Source organism: Lucilia cuprina, chromosome 2 (genome assembly GCF_022045245.1).
Source record: "Lucilia cuprina isolate Lc7/37 chromosome 2, ASM2204524v1, whole genome shotgun sequence".
In the NCBI taxonomy this organism is placed as follows: Eukaryota; Metazoa; Arthropoda; class Insecta; order Diptera; family Calliphoridae; genus Lucilia; species Lucilia cuprina.
In genome coordinates, this window is record NC_060950.1 from 19,287,789 (window position 1) to 19,295,144 (window position 7,356).

Genomic DNA, 7,356 nt, shown 5'->3' on the forward strand with positions numbered 1-7,356 from the left:
TTTTTAATTTTCTTTTCATTTACACACCTTTTGTAATTTAAATATTTATTATAAATTTTCTTTATGTACGTTTCCTTTATTTATTTTTAAAAAAATTAAATTTTTATTAATTTATGTTTTTTAGGGTTGTATTTCTTTGTATAACAGCAGTTTTTTTTTTATTTTCTTGTTTAACAACCGTTTCGTTTGAATAACACAATCAGACTATTTGCCACCAAGTTTTCTTTTGAAATATTTTTATCTTTTAGACAAAAACGAAATATTTATAAAAATATCAGCAAGAAAATCTATTTTCTTCTTTATATTTTTTTTTGTGTATTTTCTCACCAACTTATAATGATTTTGTTTTTATTTTACTTTGTATTTTGGATTCTCATTAAACAATTAATAGATTTAAAGATGGGTGATTTAAGTTTGTATTCAAAGCAACATTTATCGAATAGTGAGGAATCATTAACGAATTTGGGAATATCCTATAAGAACTTATAAAGATTTGCTTGTGGCTAAGATAAAAAACCCTTTTCGTTATTTTGTAACATTTCAGTTGAATTTCCTTTAAAGTAGTTAAACTCAATTGTTAAAATTTGTAACTTGTTATAGGGTATCTTTACAATATGATCTCTTATTCCTAAGAGATCACTTTCTCTCTCAATAAAATTTGACCGTGATATAATTTATTTTTCTTAAAATACTCTACAGTATGTATTGTTCTTTGTTTGGAACAAGAATTTAACAATTTGAATACTAGATTTCTAGTATAACAGGATGAAGTCGAAGTGCGAAGTGTTGCCCTATCTCACGGTGGTACTTTTTCAACCACTGGGTGTGTAAAAAGTAAACATGCCCTATCTCACGGTGGTACTTTTTCAACCACTGGGTGTGTAAAAAGTAAACAACTCACCACTGCCCCTTTGTGTATTTTATAAGCAGGTTGTAATTTTTGTGCATGGATAAAGCCGGTCCATGTACGAGCACTTTGCTCGAGTACTTGAGCTATCTAATCTCTGACCACTGCTGCCATGTAGCTTAACTTCCGAGATGTAAAACATCACTTCCGTTTACAATGGATGGTATGTATTGATTTGGCAATAACGGGATGTATAAATTAGATTGAATGTGACATAAAGGCCCGATATCAGCTGGAAAGATCAAATTTTGGACCATATTGGTAAGCCCTGAATCAAGTGTATATACCGCGGGTTAATCGGCAATAAAGGATCGAATGTGCTTGAAAAGGGAGCTTAAGTCAATTTAACTGACGAATGTAAAAGCGTTTGACTTAACTAGGGCTGGATTAACAACATTTACGAGAAAATCCAATGACCAATTGGAATAGTTGAAAGACCATTGAAAAATCTATGTAGAACGATTAGTTGGACGTCTGAAATTCTATGAAGAAACCAACTCAAAATGAAAAAGTCCGAAATTATTATGGTTTCAAACTCCTTCAGAAATTGCTTAATTCAACAAATGTCTATGGCTTTAATTTTTTGGGTTCTTTGTTGTTGTAACAGCTTAAACTATCTGAATTTAGGTCCAAGCCAAGAAATTGGGCTACTTCAATAGGGTTAGTCTATAAATCCATTGGGCTAAGTGAAGTATGGTGGGCTGTACAGATGAATATGTTGAATATGGGTATCATGGGGACCCCGTCCACATGCTGGGCATATATTGGCGACGGTACGATTATGCAGGTGCAGTAATCGTTGAGCCCGATCTCAGTTGTGCCAGAGCAACTCTTACTTTGGGCGGCAGGTTCTTATCGATTTCCGCTATAGGCGGTGGGCGACCTTCAAGAACGATATTCATGCAGTAACCAGAAACCGCGGTATTGATGACGTCTCTATAAATATCGTTCAAAGATGCTGCGGGGCTGCATCAAACTGTGTGATATTAAAGTTAGGATGACTTCTCCAGTGACTTCCCAGGAGGAACTGTTTGGTCAGCATGACATTATGTTTCTTGACTGGGAGGACCATACTTTTATCGTGTAGGTGGTGCTCTGAGGTTATTTACATGCAGCCCATTACAGTCGGTAGGGCAGTATTTTGGCAGCTTTGAATTTTTCTCCACTGGGTATCACTCAGCGAAGGTGACCACACTGGAGCAGCATAATTGACAACTGACTGACTGGCTAATTGTTTTGTAGGTAGCCAACCAGGTTTCTTTGTCCACTCTCCAAATGCTGCCGACTGTCAAAGGTGGCCCCCTAAATCTTTGTGTTCAGAGTCGGTATTTGGGTTTCATCGACTATGACGCCTAGGTTCAAGTTTACCTCCTTCATCGAGGTGGTGAAAAGTGCAGCTGATGACTTCACTGATGATAGTTTCAGGTTACGTCTAGTGAAGAAGTTGTGTATTTTTCCAAGATAACCGTTCGCCATAATGGTACTGTCGCCGGCATAAGATAGAACTTCCACACCTTGTGGAGGTGTGGGGAGTTTAGAGAGGTAGAAGTTAATCAATAGGGGGGATAGGACGCCGCCCTGTGGTACACCCTGTTACTCTATGGGTTCTTTGTCAATTCGCTTTTCTTTGGCTTTTCTGTAATGGACCTGGCTTCAATATATAAACAATATAAACAATAGGGGGATAGGACGCCGCCCTGTGGTACACCCTGTTACTCTATGGGTTCTTTGTCAATTCGCTTTTCTTTGGCTTTTCTGTAATGGACCTGGCTTCATTAGTGTCCTGTATTTTTGAAAGGATTTACCTTCTATGACTTTGGTCCATCTGATCTCTCTCCTTCACGAAAGTTTTAGCTCACTGCGAATGTCTTGAATCGAAAACAGTTATACTTTACGTGCCTGGCTTATATTAGAATCTTACATATTTTTAGTTCTTCTATTGAGGTTGATGTCCTTTGATCTTGAGTATCTCATCATCACAGTTGTTGAGACCTATGCCTCGGTGGAATAAGTATAGTAGTCTGAAGGTGAAGATTTTGCTTATATAGATGAGGTCCACATGAAACATTTCCAATTGTCAATTATTGTTAGCACCATTAAAATTAATCTCAAAACAGAATTAGTTAATGGTCTAAAATATCAATACTTGTAGGGAAGCTACATGAAGCTATAAATATAACCGGATTCCATCCTAGACATACATATAAGAAACCATTTTATTTCCGAAATGATCATGAACATAAAATTCTGAAAATTAAGTTTCTCGTTCTGAAGATCATGCAATTTAAAATCAAACGGTTTATCAACAGTTATTGATCTTATCAAGAATGTTTTCAATAATTTGCTATATTTTCCCAATTTTGTGAGTTCTCACGTTTGAATGGTCACTGGAGATCAGGAGATCTTCGTAGCTCGCTATTTTGTCGTTGCAAACTATTAAATAATGTTTTCTTTTTTTGTTATTGTCACTTAAATAAAATTTCAAAACATTTAGTTTAAACAAGAAACTAATGAAAAACAACAATAATAAAATAAAGAATTAAGAAGAAAATCTCGTAAAAAAATGCACAACTATTTTGCCTTAACCCACGTAGTTAAAATTAGAATAGGAAATACATACATAATATTACATACATATGTATGTATAAAAACACGAGGACAATTTAAATAAATAAATAATGTAAATAATAAAAATATATAAATAAAAACAAAACTAATTAAATATATTAATTAAACTGATGTATACTTAATAATTGAAACTCATTCATAAACATTTTAGTAGAAACTTGTTTCTAAAATAGTGTTGTCTATTTAACGATAATTTAAATTCTAAATATACATACATGTAAATTATGTTGTTTTTCTTTTATTCGTTTCATATAACATGATTACATGTAGAAAAAAAACATTTAAATCTTGTTATTGTTTTTTTTTTAAATAAATAAATAAAAAATATTTATCTTAAATTTATTTTTTTGTTAAAAAACATGATAAACGTTGCCAAAAGAAATTTTAAATAATCATTCTAATGTTGAATGCAGATTAATGCGCAGAATCTATGCGACTTATTTCTTTTACATAAGTACCCTACACGCGGACAATAACAACATATTAAATATATAATTTAAATGACGTATTTTTTTCTGCTTAAATTCTTTATTTATTTAAATTTAAAGTTTATTTCGTTAATAAAAATAAAGCGTCACGAGTTTGTTTTTTATTTTGTATATTTTGGTTCACATTTGTGTTTGTTCTAAAACAAGTACAGATGTGTTTGAACTAAAAGAATCACTAAGAGAAATGTAAAATAATACATGTAAAACTAAGATATTAAGCTTAAAATTAACATTTTTTTGCCAAAATTCAAAAATCCTCATCCTGATCGTTACATTACTGTATTTAACACATTACTGTATTAAATACAAGAACTGAGTAACCGCCGATATTTGTTATAATAATCCACCGCCGACCAAAAATGGTTGCACCGACGCCGCTGATCATTTTGCATCGGCTTGTATCTTTGCTGAGGATAATAAGATCAGCATCGAGATCATTTTATTTTTCTGGGTACAAAACTCTCTCCCTAGTTTTCATCTCTACAATTTAAAATCCGAAAAGTCAAACAATACATACAACCAAGACTGCTGACCCCATTAAAACCTTTTATAAAAGTGATGATCAGAATCATGTTTCCTTATTTTTATCTAAACTCGATAAAGATTATGTTGATCATTAGTGCTTTATACTCTCGTTATTTTCATTCTCATATACATAGTTTTGAAAGGGAAAGGATCTTGCAATTTAATATTCCAGAAAGTTGATGACAACTGATCGCTTTAAGATCACTTGTTTTATCTCCTATTCTTTTTTAAGTGTTTAAACATCTCCTCGCAGTTCAAATTCTCAGAAAATCCCATATGTGAACATTTTCCATACACTCACGCACGTTTCGTTTTTTATACCTCGATAGAGATTGTGTTTAAGCTGATCTTATAAAGATCATTAGCGCTTAAAACTGTCGTTCTTTTGAAAAGGAAAGGAGCTTGCAATTTACATTCCAGAGGGTTAATGACAACTGATCGCTTTAAGATCACTTGTTTTATCTCCTACTCGTTTTCATATACACATCCTCGTTAGATAGAATTTGAAAAAATTTCAAAAACCAAAAGGACTAGATGTTCTCATCAAGGATATTCGTTTTTCAACCAAATTCTCTAAATCTTAAATTATTGTGAGTAAGAGTGAGTTACTTCGTAGGTTAGTGTTCTAATCTGGTAGACCGGAGATGGTGGGTTCAATACCCACCTGAGGCACTGTTTATGGAGCGGTTATATATGTACATATCCTCCTTTCAAACAAACAAACTAACTAACAGTGAGTTCACCGAAAGCGGCTAATACCATAAAGATCATCTGTTTTCTCATCAAAGTGGGGGAGGGGCGGTGTACTAAATGTACATATATTAGTTTAAAAGGGTTGTATAGACACTCGGAGACCCAGGAGGATCCACACACAAATCAAAATTTACTAGGTGGTTCTAAAGGTCATTCGTCCTAAGATTTTGTAATGCAAATATATGAATCAACCTTGCGAATATTGATCTGCCAAGTAATAGAAAAATTTTAGCAGGTTTAGATCCAGGTAAAGCAGGACACAAGCAGATAATATTTTCTACCGTTTGCTCTATGTGTTTCTCCTATAAATACTGAATAAGTCAATGATAAAAACATCGATATACACAGAGAGAAATTTTTTTTCAAATTTAATAACATCCGTTGTTAGAATATGTACAGATAGGTGTCAAATCATCAAAAAAATAATAAATAATATACGATGTTGACAAATCTTAAGCAGAGATTCGATCTACTACTTGTGGCGACTAACTACCATGTTATCAGAGTGAAAACGATGTGTTATTAAAGTGACAATGCTATGTTGTCGACAACGATGCGTTTTCAAAATAGTACCTAGCTGTTGTCAAATGTTTACAAAAGTGTTAAGCTCTCTTTTGACTTCAAATTAAATCAATTGTGGTACATTTCCACCGGTTTTTATCTCTCTGTATTAGTATCAATAAGCTGTGATCCTGTGAAAAACTGATCTGAGCTATAGTATGAGTAATATACAACATAAAGGATTCATTGAAACAAAAACCAATATATGTCAGATTTGTGTACATTATCCAATCTGATCAGAGTGATCAAAACTACTATGACCCACAGTAGTTCGAATGATTCTTAGTGTCGTGGATAATTTAGATAGTTATTTGACCGTATATTCTATAATAACTCACTCTTTGTCCTCACAATAGATAGATAGTTTATAATGAAGTCACATCATTACATCAAAGTCCTTACATATCATTTTGACTATTTGAGCATTAAATCGTAACATCGAAGTTCTTACATATCTTTTTGACTGTTTGGGCGTAGTGTAATAACACGATCATGAGTATGAAGCTGGTGCTTCACAAGTCCTTTGCACCTAACCTGATTGCCCAGTAAATGGGACTATTATTTGACCATAAGAACTTCAGGTAACCAGTTTCCCAGAACTTGGCTTGTTCTGTACAGCTTCTTTAATAATAATCTCAATGATAACCCAGATGTGAATGAACATTTTAATTAATCATTGGCCCACGTTATAAAAATTTTGACCTTTCATAAAACAGCAAACGCATTTTTTCTAAAGTTACTAAGAAAGCGTGAAGGACGACGATATATAAATGTTCATTTTTGTATATCTGGACTGACGGGTTCATTCTCAATTATTTTTTTGATTATTATTATTATCAACCATATTTTAAAGATATTATTACAAACTCTTTAACCTTGAACAATTTTCAATATCTTCTTATTTAGGGTATTCATATGTTGTTGTATATCGTAATAAAATATTACATGTTTTATTTTAAATTTTAAATACATATATGTTTATACCAAGAATATACTTTATTCATGTTTTATTTGTTCTAAATGTTTCTTATTTTCAACAATGTTGTCGTCTTTAAAAACAAAAAATATCTTTTTTTTTAAATTTTATTCATTATTATGTATGTATTTAAATGCGTATGAATGTATTTTCTTAAAATATTTTCTTTTGGTCTCGTGCTGTTATTTTGTTATAAATGTGTGTATTTTTCTTCATTTTATTTGATTCTCCTACGAAAAAAAACTGTTTTTTTTTCAACAAACAAATTTTTATAGGTGTCGTATGCTCAATTTAAAGATTGTCTATGTGTTTAGTGAAACGTATAGATTTTTTAAGAATGAAAATTGAAAAAATGTTTTCACCAGTTTATTTATTTATTTTTGTTGAGTTTTTATGTTTTTATTTGGCTTTTTTATTAGATTATTTGCAGGGAAACCAGAAATGTGCTATTGAGAAGTTGTTTAAATGTAAAACTAAATATGTTTTTTTGTAAAGGCTGATAGAGGTTATGAAAAGGT